The sequence below is a fragment of the Artibeus jamaicensis genome, unplaced genomic scaffold (assembly GCF_021234435.1).
Source record: "Artibeus jamaicensis isolate MK-2021 breed Jamaican fruit bat unplaced genomic scaffold, CSHL_Jam_final contig_548, whole genome shotgun sequence".
Lineage (NCBI taxonomy): Eukaryota > Metazoa > Chordata > Mammalia > Chiroptera > Phyllostomidae > Artibeus > Artibeus jamaicensis.
In genome coordinates this window covers 20,985,615-21,002,668 of record NW_026521883.1, presented here as the reverse complement: position 1 = coordinate 21,002,668, position 17,054 = coordinate 20,985,615, and the positions used below count along the sequence as shown (strand labels likewise).

Below are 17,054 nucleotides of genomic sequence, written 5' to 3'. Positions count from 1 at the left end.
CTTGGGATTACATTAAGTCATGAAGAAAGTTTTCCAGGAATGATGATCTCAGATAGTTAGAGCCAAAGTAACTTAGGGAAAGGTTAAGAATTAATTATGGCATACCAGTTTACTGGCTTTTCAAACTTTTTAATCATTTTATAATTTTGTAGGTTTGCTGTGGACTGAATGTTTGTCCCTCTAAAGCCCCTAATGTAATGGTATATAGAGATGGGCCTTTGGGGGGTAATTAGGGTTAAATTAGGTCATGAGTGTGGGGGCCTCATGATGGGATTAGGAGAGGCCTTATGAGGAAGAGAAAGATCTCAGCTAGACCACAAAGGAAAAGCCACGTAAGGACAGTGAGGAAGCCTCTGCAAGCCAGGAAGAAAACTCTTACCAGGAACCGAATCAGTACCTTGATCTTGTACTTCCCAGCTTCTAGGACTCTGAGGAGTACATTTCTGTTCTTCAAAACCACCTGCTCTATGGTAGTTTGTTATGGCAACCTGAGTGACTAAGACAATATATCTCTGGTTTTCCATAGACTCATAAAGTTCTATCAAAAAAATTGACATAGCTATTAATAATATTCTTTCTTCAGATTAACCGCAGCCAACATACTGCCTTTGCTGTTCCTGCACCATTTGGAAACTGACCTCTTTAAGCATGACAGGTGACAGTTGGGAAGTCCTTCAATTTGTTTAGTATTTTAATTTGCATCTCGGGAGTGCCTTGGAATTCTGTCTCCTGAATTGAAATAAGGGGCATATAAATGCAGGTGAAAACTAGTTTACTTAATGGGCTGTAAGGTTATGTTACAACCTAGTGATCAATTGGATATTTAATGATACCAGGGAACATCATTACTTTTGTTGCACTATGATGTTTTGTTATAATAGTGTTATAACTAATTTTTTAAACAAGAATCTTTTAGACATTGAAATATTTAAAAGGAAATGATTTGGTGTCTGGGATTCATTTGAAAATAACCTGGAGGGTCAAAGTTGTGAATTGGCAGTATCAAGGAAACAGGAGTAGTCAGGGTATGGTGATTGTAGAAGCTGGATGATGGATACATGGCATTCTTTATATTCTCTACATCTGTATGTGTGAAATTTTCTGTACTAGAAAGATTGTTTAAATAATTTATGATTGTGTATAACTAATGACTGCACTATGCTTTCTTTATCTTACCTTGCATTATTCTGGTACCCGATAAAATTAACATATAAAGAATCTTCAACTTAAATGTCTTACCAACCATGAAAATTAAAAAGCTAGGCATTAGTACACATTGGACTTCACTTACCATGCATTTATTCAGCAGCCACTGCATGCTTTCATAAAGATTTTCTTACTCTCTGTGAAGTAGGTGTTATCTGCACTTTACAAATGAGAAATGTGAACTCTAGCTATGTAATGCACAGGTAGAAAATTGCAAAATTGGGATTTTTCTTCCCATTTGGCCATGTCTTTTCAAATTTTATATTTTATTTCTATTATATCACACTGCTTCTCAGACATAACTTACTACCCTTCCTTTTACGTTGTTTTCCTTTTAGGAGTGAGCCTGGCACAACAGGTCAGACAGACTTACATGTGAAAATATGAAAGATTTCTGGGGTGTTCGTCCTCTCCTGTTAAGGCAGCTAGAGTCCCAAGGCAGGAATTAAAGGTATACTGCACGTTAAGGAGACCATGGAACAGTGAGCTGATGAAATTCTAGACCTAACTTGCCAAGCTTTTGTTCTCTAAAAATTCATTTGATTCTTATATATATTTGTGTGGGATACTGTACAAGATATTCAACTGATACTCTCACCTTACCTTCAGAACACAAGAGCTCAACATTGAGGGCATTATGGTAACTGAAATATGTCTGATGGAGAAAGAAAATACTGCATGCTCTCACTTATATAAGAAATCTTAAAAAAACCAGACTCATAGAAGCAGTGTAGATTAGTGCCGGGGGTGTGGTGGTGTTGAGGGAAATGGGTAAAGACAAGAAAGGGTACAAACTTCCAGTATTTGAATAAGTTCTGGTCATCTAATGTACAGCATGATGACTAGTTAACAATACTGTATCGTACAGTCAAAACTTGCTAAGAGTAGATCTTAAAAGTACTCACCACAAAAAAAAAAAAATGATGGGGCATTGGGTAACTGTGAGGTGATGGATGTGTTCACATTATTCTGGTAATCATTTTGCAAAATACATGTATATCAAATCATCATGTTGTACATCTTAAACTTATACAATATGTCAGTTATATCTCAGAGCTATGGGAGGAAATGTTCAGTCTCAACACAATTACCTCTGTCCTTTTCCTCCTGCATCTCCACTCTACCCTATCGATTTACATCCTCAATTGAAGCCATGCCCAAGCAACTCAGGAAATGGAGGAAATACAAGGTAGAAACATCCCCTAACTAATACTGACCAGCTGTCCCTGCCAATCATCGCTTTCTTCTCTCTCTTCCCAAGGATATGTCTAGTTAGCACTTGAAGGGAGATGGGACAACTCCCTAGTCCATAACAACTGAACTTTAAGAATACTTATATATGGTGTAGCAGACCTTAACAAAAGTCCCACCCAGAAGTTAGTGGGAAGAGGCCAGTTTTTATAAACACGGTTAAAGCAAGACTTAAATCCAAGAAAAGGTCCTCACTGAGTCCTTAAGTAGGATCTAGGTATTTATACTCCTTTATAGCCTTCTCCCACACATTCCCCCACTAATCAAAAGCACCATACTCAGGCCAATCTAGACTCAACTAAGCTTAAGACAATCTCTTGCCGATTACCCCCACAGAGTGGGTGATGTGAGATAGACTTGCAGCTCCATGGTGTACTTTCTCTGCCCCTGGATTATTGCATATCCAGCTCACAGAAAGTTAACAGAGTTAAAAGAGCACAGCCTCTAGTTTTATCCAGAATATTCTGACAAGAAAAAAAACACTGAATCATTGGAGAAGCTATGTCATGTTTGATTCTTGAAAAGATTTGACACTTAAGCCCAAAGAGATTGGAAAACTAGGAAATGAGAAATTGAAAGTTTGAAGTTAGATTGAGAGAAGACCTGCAGATTATTTAAGGGCATAAACTTGAAAATGCCTCTGACCTGCCTCTGAAGAAGGCCTTTAGTAGGATGGAAAGCTGAGAGCTGACATTCTCCCCTAGCTAATCCACCTGTCCCTGGCAGCAGGCAAATGATGGGATCGATACTGTGTTTTTTAGTAAAACATTAAGCCCAAAGTCTTGGTTTAAATTTAAATTTTTAGTTTTTCACATGTACTAGAAACATTTTTCTTCCATCTGCACACACAAGTACAGTTATCCCTCTCCCCTTTAAATTCTTCAAGTGAAACTAGTTTTGCTTTCCCTCTTCAAGGCACCACAGGTCTCCAATAGTCCAGGCTCAAAAGTTTCTTCATTTTATTTATTTGGTTTTTGTTTCACAGTCAGAAACTGTAATCCAGCTAGAGGTGGAGGACTGAAGTGAGAGCACAAAGATTATAGAATATAGTGAGCAAGTGAGGGTGGTGGAGTGTGCACCTGAGTAGTGGAAGGAATGGTCTGGAGGTTAAGATAAAATACAAGTTAGATTTACAGGCATTGTCCATAATCAGCAATAGTGAGCTTGGTGGTCCTGCCATTCTGGGACCTATATGCTCCATGGCTTCCACAATATTCATGTACTCTTCTACCTTGCCAAAGACCGCATCTTTGCCATCCAGCAACTCTGTGTTTGCAGTGTGGTATGTGCACTCTGAGGTGATGGCACCCTTTGTGTCAGGTACGGCTTTTGCCATGGACAAAATGCCTGGACCCACCAGTATGCATCAGGACAAAACATCATCAACTTGCTCCCCACGGATGGACTTGCTGCCAGTGCTATTACAGTGTGTGAAGGCACCACCCTGGAACATAAACCCCAGAATAACCGAAAGTAGGAGCATTTATAGCCAAATCTTGTTTTCCCATGTTCAGAGCATGAAAGTTTTCTGGCTGTCTTTGGAACTTTGACAAGGGCTTGCTATAGAGGCCAATGTGTCCGAGAACTGGGTGGGGTTGACCTTACCTGGGTAGTGGCAGTGCAGAGTTTGCAAAACCAAATTTTCTTCATTCTTTAGTCCCAATTGGTTGTCTTTCCTGGAAAGGGATTGTGTTTATACCTTCATCTCCACAAACAAGAACTCTGCCCTAACTGGCCTTTATCACTTTTCTTTCAGAGTACTGAGTCTTTTGCCCTCTTTGAATTTGACCTTTCCTTCCTGCCCTCAGACTATCCTGCCTTACTTTCACTGTGATCTTCCTTTATCTTTCTTTAAAGATTTTTTTTCTCTTTCAGAGATGTCTCTTATTCTCTTTTTCTTTCATTTATTTATTTATTTATTTATTTATTTATTTATTTATTTATTTATTTATTTATTTATTTTAGAAGGGTGCGGGAAGGAAGAGAGAAACAGGAGAGAACCAGTTGCCTCTTGCATGCCCCCAGCCTGGTCCACAACCCAGGCATGTGCCCTGACTGGGAATTGAACCTGCAACCTTTCAGTTTGCAGGCTCGAGCTCCATCCACAGAGCCAGCTGCTAGGGCCACTCTCAAGGGCCACTTGAGAGTCTTCTGAGCATTCCCTACAGTGTATCTAGCTCATTCTTTTTTTTTATGGGTATCATTTTTTACTTTTTTCTCTTTTGTTGTTGACATTATTATAGATATCCTCATATCCGCACCTCTGCCTGCCTCCACCTAGTCCTCACCTCCCTTCCTTCTGGCCATCACCACACTGTTGTCTGTGGCTCTGGGTCATGCATATATGCTCTTTGGCTAATCCCTTCACCTTTTATCTAGTCCTCCCTCCCCTCAGACAGTTGTCAGTCTGTTACATGTGTCCATGCCTCTGTTTCTGTTTTATTCATCAGTATATTTTGTTCATTGACTCCACATTTAAGTGAGATTATATAGTATTCAGAATAAGACTGGCTTATTTTACTTAACATAATAATCTCTAGGGCCCTGGCTGGTGTGGCTCAGTGGACTGAGCACTGACCTGTGAACCAAAAGGTCCCATAAGTTCGATTCCTGACCAGGGCACATGCCTGGGTTTCGGGCCAAGTCCCCAGTGGGGGCTGTGCATGAGGTGGCTGACCGATGTTTCTGTTGTCTTTCTCCCTCCCTTTCTCTCTCTAAAAATAAATAAAAGCCTTAAAAAAGAAAGAAAGAAAGAAAAATAATAATCTCTAGGTCCGTCCATGCTGTCACAAAAGGTAAGATTTCCTTCTTTTTTACAGTCTAGGCTCATTCGTGATCTAACCCTATCCAGACCCTGATTTGGGCCGACCTGCGGTCAAGAATGATAGTACAGTATTTGAAATACCACGCATAGTTCCTGACATAAAAGGTACGGTAACTTCTTTTTTCTCTTATCAAGTTAGTTTCTTTACTGCCTATCAATGGTTATATCTGCGTCATAGATTATTCTCCCTCCAAAAATTGTATTCACTCCAATATTCTGTCTCTCCAAATCTATCAAACATTAACAAATTCAAATTCTACCTTCAACTTTTATTTTATTTTTTTGATAATGTTTTATTGTATTTTATTTTTTTCTATTACCATTTAGCCTCCTTATACCCCCAACCCAACCTTCAAATTTTTGAATAATCATGCCCTGGCTGGGTAGCTCAATTGGTTGGAGCATCATCCTATACACCAAAAGATTGCAGGTTCGAATCCTGGTCAGGTTACGTTCCTGGGTTGTGGGGTTGATCCCTGATTGTGGCACATAAGGGAGGCAACTGATCAACGGATCAGTGTTTCTCTCTCACATTGATTATCTATATCTATAGATATCTATATATAGATATCTATAGATATAGATAAGCTCTATCTTTCTCTCCCACCCCTCCCCAACCTCCACTGCTCCATCTCTTCCTTTACCTCTCCTCCTTCTCCCCCTCCCTCTTTCTCTAAAAATCAATAAACATGTCCTCCATGAGGATTTAAAAAATTTTTTAAACAATCTTGAAAGTCCAGGACTTGAAACAAATGAAAAACCATACCTATTTCTTGGCTAAGAAATTCAACATCATAAGATATTGTTCACTCAGCATATGTCAAAGACACTAACAACCCTTTTTGGAGAGTGAAGGAAATGAGAGGGGAGCTAGCCAAGCTGATTCTAATGCTCATACAGAAAAAATACACAGAAATGGCCCAAAAACCCTGGCAAAGAAGAGCAATAAGGGGAAATTAGCATCTGATAGATATTAGATTGTAAAGCCTCAGTAAGGGCACTAATCTACCTTCATGAGCTAAACACCTCCCAGTGCCAGTGCACTGAGAATTAGGTTTCAACCTAAGAGTTTGGGGAGGACACAAAGATTGTTGCATCAAAAGCACCTGTAGCACAGCATAGGGGACAAAAGGGATCTATAATTACTGACAGGGAAACATTAGCTTATATGAACATTATTTTTAGAAAGGTGCAGAAAGTGTATATAGTGTGCTATATTTTAACAAGGGGAAGAGAGATATATGTAGGTATTTGTTTGTATTTGTATAAAGAAACACTTGAAGATCTTAAAAGTTACCCTTGGGGACAATGATGGGAGCAAGACTTGTCAGTGTACACCCTTTGATAATGTGTTGTTATTGAAACAATATTAATTAAATATACTTCATAATATAAGTAGAATACATAATATATATTTTAATATATATAAAAGTTTTCCCCATCTATAAATAGAAATGCAAAAAATTAAGAGTTGGGAATGCCTTCCGAGATCACCTGAAATAGTTTCCTCATTTTAAAAGGGAGAAAATAAAGAGTATAATGGAGACATGTTCTGCGTGAGCTTGTTTGTTCCAGAACTAGAATGCAGGTCTCTTAATAGGTGCTGTGTCCTCTACTCCATGTGATCTCACTTTTTGTTTAAAGATTGTATTCATTTTTAGACACAGGAAAAGAGAGGGAGAGAAACCCCATGGGGGTTGCCTCTCCCACGTCTCCACCAGGAACCTGGCCCGAAACCCAGGCATGTCCCCTGACTGGGAATCGAACATGCAGCCTTTCAGTTCACAAGCCCGCACTCAATCCACTGAGCCACACCAGCCAGGCTGATAACACTTGACTAACTCACTAATGTCTCACTCTGTTTGCTGGGCAAGGAATACCTTTAAAGATGTAAACATTTATGAGAAATTAAGAAATTAATCAGCAAACAGTGAGACATTAGTGAGTTAGTCAAGTATTATCAGCCTGGCTGGTGTAGCTCAGTGGATTGAGTGCGGGCTTAAGAACCAAACAACCGTGGTTCAATTCCCAGTCAGGGCACATGTCTGGGTTACAGGCCAGTTACCAGCTGGGGATGCACAAGAGGCAACCACACACTAATGTTTCTCTTCCTCTCTCCTTTCCGTCCCCTCTAAAAATAAATAAATAAAATCTAAAAAAAAAAAAAAGATAAAGGTATTCCTCTCTCTTCCTCTCTCCGTCCCCTCTAAAAATAAATAAATAAAATCTTTTAAAAAAAAAGATAAAGGTATTCCTCTGTATAGTTTGTAGCACCTCACACAATGTTTAGCCCCTAATTGCTTTGTTCACTTATTCAACAATTTATTGAAAGTTCATTAAATGCCAGGCACACCGCTAGGTCTCTAAACTGTCAATTGGAATACTGGAAGTGAAGGTAGAAGTTTTAATCCTTGTCCTAAGCATTGAAATTAAGGCAGCAAAGCCTGTAATTAATTCACCTACCTATGTGAAACCATATTTAAATTTACTTTCTTAATTATTCTTCTTGGGATAGGGCCTCATCAATGGGTGACATGCATACTGGTGATCATATGTAGGTTGCAGGTGGACAGGACTACTGATTATCAAGCCCAGTGTTAGGTAAATAGAGAACCTTTGGCCTGCCTGCTAATTATAACTCATAGATTCCTTTCTATTCTGCTTCTGAAAATGGGATCACTCTTGGTTCTCGGTAACCTTCTAGAAAAAAACCCTGTCCCCTGGCACCCTTTCTCCTGATTCTATTAGCAGTCTGCTCCATACCAGACTGTCAGTGTCTCAAAGACAGGAACCATTTGTTTCTTTGCATTAGTACCTGTTATAGTGCCCAGCACATTTTAAATGTTGGTAGAAGAACCAAACATTGCCTACATCCATGCATACACTATACTCACGATCCAAATGTGTCTCCTCCAATGTGTTTCCCACTAGAGTGAGTTTCACTTGACTTCTAATCTGTTTTAATGTTTCTGATTCCCAGCTATAAATGCAGTAGCTCCCATTCTGTTTTCCCACAACCATAACTATAATCTTCCCTCTATCCTTTCTGGAAACATCCCCTAACCACTGAGCCTACTGGGAAGCAAGTGTTTCCCTGGTACTCAAGATAAAACTTGGCATGTTTATTTGTCCTCAAGGACCTTCTCAATACAAAGTTTGATTCAAGTCTGACCCCTGATCCTGGCAGGTTGTGCTTCCTGTAGGTTCAATGGTTTCTCCAGTCGTTTTTCAAGAAATCTTCTGAGTATATATATATGCATGATGAGATGGAAAAGTGCTTGTGCTTATCAGTCTTGCATAACTGCTTCAAATTTTGGTCTGGCACTCACCAGCTCCGTGATATTGAATAAGTCACTAAAGCATTCTGAGCTTTGTTTTCCTATTTGTAAATTTAGAATAATAATGTTTATCTCATGATGTTATAGTGATTTAGAAATAAGACATGTGACAATCCCTGACATGCAGTTACTACTATAAACACAACCCCCTTACTTTGCACAAAGTGGCAAATTAATGAATAAACAAACAGCTTTCTCAAGCAACAATACTTATTTATGGAAACCTGAACTACTACTTTCTGAAGACGAGGACAAACCAGGTCTCTTGGTAACTTGCCTTGGCCTGTCTCTAGCATTTTAGCTTAGGAACATTGTGCTCTTGAGGTGTGTCACAGTATGTTCTGATCAAGGGCCAAGTCAGGTTTTTCCAATGGCATTGGTATGTAACGGTCCCTCTTACTACACTACATGACGTCCTTGGGTATGACAAGGCAGAGTCTCTGGTCTTTAGGTAATATCCATCTATCAGAGAATATAATATATTTATATAAATAACAATTACACATGATAGAAAGTGATGTGGCCTAAGAGATTTATAGAGAAAATGCTATAGCAATTTAATAAGAAAAACTCTTCCAGTTAGAGAAGATCAAAAATGCGTTTACTCAGTTGATAGAAATTTATCATAGATGTGTCTGTGTAGAATATTAGGCCAGACACTAGGATGCAAAGATTAAAATTATATTACACTTGCTTTGGAGGAGCTTAGTAACTAAGGAGAAGATGACAGAAAAAAATAATTGCAGTACTATGTGGTAAGGAGTGTTTCATAGTGGTTATTTTCAATGTGCTTTGGAAGCAGAGATCCAGAGTAATTAATTCAGTTTAGGTTGTAGGTGGACAAGACTACTGATTATCAAGCCCAGTGTTAGGTAAATAGAGAACCTTTGGCCTGCCTGCTAAGGATCTTTGTAAAGATCAATGTAAAGATGTTTGAGCTCATTCTCTTTTTTTTCTTTTTTTAAAGATTTTATTTATCTGTAGAGGGGAAGGGAAGGAGAGAGGGAGAGAAATATCAATGTATGGTTGCCTCTCATGAGTCTCCTGCTGGGAACTGGCCTGCAACCCAGGCATGTTTTCTGACTGGAAATCAGTTTGTGTTTGTTTGGTTCTCAGGCCTGTGCTCAATCTACTGAGCTACACCAGCCAGGGCTGAGCTGGTTCTTGAAGGATGAAGAGGAGTTTACCATATAGAGAAGATGGGAAAGTATATTCATTCAAGAGTTGGCCTTTGATTTCGAAAAGATGGAAGAATTTAGACACCAGAAGTGGGAGAATATAGAATTGCATCAGCAAAAGTAAAGAAACCAGAAGAAAGCATGAGGTGAAATAGTTCTTTCTGTAGTACTGGTGAGTAAAAATAATAAATGAATTTGACCCAGTTTGTGGTGGGATTGAAGACAATAGGAAAATTCATTAAAGCTCTTCAAACTAGGACGTGATAAGGTTAGAACTTTGACTTAAGAGGATTAATCTAGTTTTATACCAGATAGTTTGGACAAGGGCACACTGGGAGCAAGGAGGGCAGTTAAGAGACCATTAAAATATCTGGATAAGAAGTAATGAGATCAGGTAAAAAATGGTAGGAGGAATGGAAGGGAGAGGCCAAGTGGAAGATGTTTTATAGACCTGGGATTATAGTTATTGGCTACCAGAGTCTCTGAGAGAATAGTGTACTCTTAACAGAAATTAATGTAAGAGATAAGGCTTGGGAGAAGTGAAAAAAATTCAGTTTGGGTACATTTGCTTTGAGATTCTTCAATAGATTAATTTCCATAGACTGATAGAAACAATAGATGAGACAGTAGTTAGAGACATGGGAAATGAGGAGGGAGAAGCATTAAATGTGATTACTTTTTTTGTGAACTTTAGCAATGAAGGAAAAGAGTACATAAGGAAAGAAGTTGAGGGTTTTATTGTATAATGTACTGGAGACACTGACTTTGTTTGTGAATTAAAAGAGAAAATGAAGAACAGACCAAAAACTGAAGGTGAAAGAAGAAGGGATAAATGATAAGAGAGCAAGATCATGCTATCAGAGTATTAGTAAAGAAGAAGATATAAAATGCTCCCAGATACAACACAAAACTTCCAGGTTTAAGACATAATGATCTCAGATTCTACTTCAGATGATCCCAATATCTTTCAGTTCCTTTGCAATTACATAAACCATACTCAGACATCCGGCCAAGATGGAGGTATAGGTAGATTCACTTTTCCTTCTCATACAACCAAAAGCACAACAACAAATTTAAAAACAAAAAACCCCAGAACTGTCAGGAAATCAAACTGTATGGAAGCCTGACAACCAAGGAGTTAAAAAAGAAATATTCATCCAGGCTGGTAGAAGAAGTGAAGTTAGGCAGCCAGGGCAGAGAGGACAGGCATTAAGGCAGCAGCTAGAAGGCTGGGCACTCCCACATTCACGTGCAGATAAACCAGAAGGAACAACTGGGGAGCGAGACAGACTGCACAACCTAAGATTCCAGCTTGAGGAAATAAAGCCCAAAACCTTTGACTGTAAAAATCTGTGGGAGTTGTGGCAGGAGAAACTCCCAGCCTCACATGAAAGTTTGTTGGAGAGACCCACAGGGACCTAGGACGTATACAAAACTACCCACCTGGAAATCAGCACCAGAAGGGCTCAATTTGTTTGGGGATATTGGGGAAGTGACTAAAAGCTGAGCAAGTGGCATTGTTCCCTCTCTGAACCCTCCCCAACATACAGTACCACAATGCAGCAACATGGGTTTATCCTACCCTGGCAAATAGCTATAGCTCTGTCTCTTACAGCATAACAAGCACACTGAGACAAAAAAAATATGGCCCTAATGAAAGAACAGATCAAACTCCAAAAATAGAACTAAATAATGAAGAGATAGACAACCTATCAGATGCAGAGTTCAAAACACTGGTAATCATGATGCTCACAGGATGCTTGAGTATGGTCACAAAATAGAGGAAAAAATGAAGGCTATGCAAAGTGAAATAAAAACATACAGGGACCCAATGGTGAAGGGAAGGAAACTGGGACTCAAATCAACGATTTGGAGCAAAAGGAAGAAATAAACATTCAACCAGAACAGAATGCAGAAATAAGAGTTCAGAAAAATGAGGAGAGGCTTTAGAACCTCTGGGACAACTTTAAATGTTCCAACATCCGAATCATATGGGTGTCAGAGGAGGAAAGGAAGAGCAAAAAATGGAAAACTTATTTGAAAAAATAGTGAAGAACTTCCCCAACTGACCAAGGAAATAGACTTCCGGGAAGTCTAAGAAGCTCAGAGAGTCCCAAAGATGTTGGACCCAAGGAGAAATATAACAAGATACATCATAATTACATTACCCAAGACTAAAGGAAAGAATCTTAAAAGCAGCAAGCGAAAAGGAAACAGTTACCTACAAAGGAGTTCCCATTAGACTATCAGCTGATTTCTCAAAAGAATCCTTTTAGGCAAGAAGGGGCTGCAAAGAAGTATTCGAAGTCATGAAAGGCAAGGACCTGCATCCAAGATCACTCTATCCAGGGAAGCTATCATTTAGAAGGGCAGATAAAGCACTTCCCAGGTAACATTAAGTTAAAGAAATTCATCATCACCAAGCCCTTATTATATGAAATGTTAAAGGGACTTATTTAAGAAAAAGAAGATGATAAAAATATGAATAGTGTAATGACAACAAACTCACAACTATTAACAATTGAACTTTAAAAAAAAAACTAAGCAGACAACTAGAACAGGAACAGAATCACAAAAATGGAGATCACACAGAAGGTTAGCAGGGAGGAGGAGGGGATAATGGAGGAAAAGGTACAGGGAATAAGAAGCATAAATGGTAGATACAAAATGGACAGGGGGAGGTTAAGAATAGTATAGCAAATGGAAAAGTCAAAGAACTTATATGTATGACCCATGGACATGACCTAAAGCGGGGAGGTACAGGGCAGAGGGGAATAAAGGTGAGAAAAAATGGGATAACTGTAATAGCATAATCAATAAAATGTATTTTTAAAAACCATACTCTGACTGGATTGCAAAATGGCCTACTTAGTAAGAGAGGCACTTTGCCGAAGTAAAGTAGGAGTTGTGTAATTGCTTTCTCTAGGGTTCTGCTGGAGAGAGCTGCCTGTTCAAATACTTCAGATTTGATATCCCAGTATTCTGTGACTGGTTCTTTAAAAATGCTTTTCAATTTGGATAGATGTTAATTTTCAAACTTTCCCAACTCAGACATTTTAAAAATCAGGAATAAAACAAGAAAGCTCTGGAGAAGAAAAACCAGGTCTTTGAGCACAGCCTCACCTGTGACTTTGTGTTTGATTGGGCCTTAATGTGTGCAGGTGAACAAACAAACCCCTTTAGCTCGGTGACATAAACAGTTGGGGAAAATATGTTTTTAATTAAATACATAAAGCTTCTAGAAGAAAACAGAATATATGAATGACCTTAGAAAGGGCAAAAAATTTTTAAACAGGACACAAAAATCACCATGAGTGGGGGAAAATATGGTATATCCGAGCTATTAAACAATCCTAAACTTTTGTTCACCAAAATGCACCAATAAGACAATAAAAAGACAAGACGCAGAGTGAAAGAAGATACTCTCAATATGTCAGTAAAGAAGATGCATACCCAGAATATCAAGAAATTCTACAAATCAGGTTTTAAAAAATGACAGTCCAATTATAACATGGCGAATAGTTTGAACAGGCATTTCATGAAAGAGAGTATCCAAAGAACATTATGCAATAAACATTTTAAAGGGTACTCGGCTTCTTTAGTCATCATAGAAATGTATGTTACAACCAGAACAAAGTATCATTTTATTTTTTTAAAGATTTTATTTATTTATTTTTAGAGAGAGGGTAAGGGAGGGGGAAAGAAGGAGAGAAACCTATCAGTTGCCTCTCTCACACCTCCAGCTGGGGACCTGGCCTGCAACCTAAGCGTGTTCCCTCACCCGGAATCAAACCAGCAGCCTTTCAGTTCACAGGCCAGCACTCAATCCACTGAACCACACCAGCAAGGGCAAGGCATCATTTTAGCTATCGGAATGACTAAAATGAAAAGAACAGGAAATGTGTTGGCAAGGATGTGGAGTGAGTTAACTCACACAGCTGGTGGGAGAATAAGATAGTTCAACCTCACTAAAAGACAGTTCAGTAACAGGTATAAAAAAGCTTGGAATTTACACATTATTTGTTTTAGAAATGTCAATTCTGAAAATTTAGTGTAAGGTATTTATCATGGATGTGCAGTAATATTTACATTACAAATGTATATGTGTAATGTTTGGAACTGCCCTGCCTGATTTCAGAAGCTGTAACCCCCTCGTGGCTAAGACTGAGTGAGCAAACTTTGGACCATAAACCACTAAGGAGACAAAGCTTACCTCCCTGGCAGGAGCACCACCTCTGGTCCTTTTACTTCACCCTGCCTGGCCCCCAGTGCTTGATCGGTTAACCAATGACAAGTAAGATTCCTCAAGGCAGGGACGACCTAAGACAGGCACAATCATGGAGGGGCCCAGGGAAGGACTTGGAGGGCTACAGAAAAAGCGGGTGATGGACCCTTACCCCTTGGCTTTGACATAGCCTTGAGTCCTCATTCTGTCTGCAAGAAGTCTCCTAATCTCTTGGCTGCCTTACTTATTCTGCTTGACCTAAGCCTGAAACAATGCTGGAGGTGGGTGTGGCCCTGTTCTGGAAAGGGCAGGTTTCCCAGGGCATCAGGCCTAAGAAAGAATGCATAAAATCCTATGAAACCTACTTTGCTAAGACCCTGAATTTAAATAATAAGGGGCCAAGCAGGAAGTGAGTTTGTTCCCCCAAAGTTATATGGCCCTCCTAACTATCTGACACTGATTCAGAATAAGCCCTCAGAGTCCTTTGAATGGTATCTATTATTTAATCATTTCTGCCTGACAATGATTGATGGACTTTATTCCTGTCCAAAATGAACCCAAGAAAAGCATGTCAAAGTAAGGGTCGGGGCACTCTACCCTTGAGAGAGTGGCTGTGCTGTGCCATTTCCTCCACAGGACTCAGTAGTCTGTGTGAATTTGTCCCGCATCTCATCCACAATGTCACAGACCTCAGGAGCCGGGGTCCATATTAGTGTAACATATAAAAAAGCTTTTTTAATAATATTGTTTTTGTAATTTTGTTAAACCAGAAATTTAAATGTTTGATGTACAGTTAAATAAATTGAGGGATTGTATAAGAATATTGTACACTAAAAGAAAAAAACAATTATTTAAAAAATTTATCTTTTTTCAAGCAGACAATGAATGATAGTTGAAGCTGGGAGATATTGAACCATGGGTCTTCATTGTACTATTCTCTCAACTTTTTGGTGTGTTTGAAAAAAGTACTTTTGTGACACCTTTATGGACACAATATTTTATGTACCCTGTTCTTTGTTAAAATGTGAATCCATATCTTTCATCACAATTGGAGCTTCAGTCTCAAAATCTATAAAAGACTTAATTCACTGCTTGAAGAGTCTAAAAGATGAACTTTAATTAAAGTTGTGAAGCAAATACAAGCCTCTGCTAATTTAATGTGCATTGTTCAAGCAAGATTAATAGAGACCTTTCAGACTTCAGAAATCACTCTATTTACCCCAAGCCACTTAAAAACTTAACTCTGTGGGAGTTATCAATTTTCAAAAGATTAGTAGTCTCAGTTGATAGTTCTGACCTACAGCAGAAAAGTGTTTCAAAACTAGGCACAGAAATTCTCTATTTGCCCGTTTTCTTTCTTCAAGTAAATAAAAATATTTCTTAAATTGATGAGCTATATGACAGTTATCAAAGATTAAATTGTCATTTTCTGAAATGCTTGATTGGAATATGGTCTTTCTAAGCTGTCTAATTGTTCACTGTGTTTCAATCAGTAGACATAGGAAAGTTTTTTCCTCCTACTAAATGTACTTACTTGCTAATGACTGTTCTAACTCACTGAAGTTGTCTACTTTAACTTGAGTGAGAATTTTCTTTTTCACCTTGACTCTTCAAATTTAGGAGAGTCCAAGTCTCATCTCATTTCTAAGTCCTGGACCCATATATCTAATTTCTTTAAATATCTAACTCCATTTGGAGGACTCCTAGCCTCTTTAAATTTACATGTTCAATACTGACTCCTCTACTTTCCTCCCTCAACCTGATTCTCTTCTGGTGTCCCCATCTTAGAGAGTGACTCCATCATCCACATAATGGCTCAAGTTAGAGTCTTCAGGAGCATCATGCTTTCCCTCTCCCTTTATCTATCCACATTTTCTCTTACCTGCCTTTAAATTACTCTCTCCAACAGTAGGAGGAGTTATTCTTATAAGAGCAAATCAAATCCTGTCATCCCTTTGCTTAAAATCCTCAAGAGGCTTTTCATGGCTTTTAGGATGAAAGCAAAATCCTAAATCCTATATATGGTCTACAAGATCCCAAATGTGTGGCTTCCACCCTCTTCTCTAGCCATTCTCAGCTTCTATCAGTTCCCTCCAAATGCCCTAAACTACCTTCCTACCTCAGGGACTTCAGATACGATGTTTCTTCAGCCTAGGAAGCTCTTTCTCCCCACATTGCACTGCACTCCTAATTAATTCCCCTTAGTCATCGAGAATTAAGCAGCAATAAACAATAGCTGCGGGGGAGCATCTTAGGGATGAGGTGGGTGGAGAAAGTGACATCTTTGTAGGAGACTGAGCAGGAATTGTCCATGAAGCAGGACAGGTATCAAGAGAGTGTGAACTCACAGAAAGCAAAAGACTCACAGCCAATGCTAGAGAAAGACTAAGGGAGACACGGATTGAAATATCTTCACTGGCTCTTACATTTAGAAGGTCCTTGGTGACCTTAGCAACAAGATTTACTCCTGAGTGAAATGAGGAAAGAGAACCTAACTTTATGTTTTTCAAATTAGCATTTTTTAAATCTATTGGTTTTTAGAGAGAGAGAGAAACATCAATTTGTTGTCCCATTTCTGACTCAGTACATAGTCATAGGATTCTTGTATGTGCCCTGACTGCAGATGGAACCTGTCACCTTGGCTTATTGGGATGATGCTCTAACCAACCAAAGAGAGACCCTAAATTTAGACATTCTTTTAAAAACTTGGCTATGAATGGAAAGAGAGCGAGAGAGGATGGTAAATGGGGATATGGGATGGAAAAATGTGTGTGTGTGTGTGTGTGTGTGTGTGTGTGTGTGTGTGTGGTTTTTTAAGATAAAAGAACATGTTCCTCTTTAGAAAGAAAAAGGCAATGAGAGAGGGAGGGGGAGAGAGAGAGAGAAAAAGAGAAGTTATACCAAGAAAGAGGGGCTAACCGACAATGCAGGGTCCCAGAGGAGGCATGAGGGGTTGAATCTAAAACACAAGTAGCCCAGGACTAGAAGAGAGATGGATGGTGATAGATACCAATTCTCAGAAGAAGACAGGG

At 38.9% G+C, this 17,054-nt stretch overlaps 1 protein-coding gene across 2 annotated transcripts in view; it reads left to right on the top strand.

The window, feature by feature from the left end:
- Positions 1-17,054, top strand: part of LOC128628133 (translation initiation factor IF-2-like) — a 31,735-nt gene that overhangs the window by 9,744 nt on the left and 4,937 nt on the right. The window contains exons 2-3 of one of the 2 annotated variants that reach the window (XR_008392460.1): positions 5,277-5,386; positions 9,736-14,091. The gene's annotated coding sequence lies outside the window, so the exon portion shown is untranslated. Of the gene's footprint in view, positions 1-5,276; positions 5,387-9,735; positions 14,092-17,054 lie in introns of those variants that run through there. The other variant, XM_053670061.1, reaches the window with a different exon arrangement.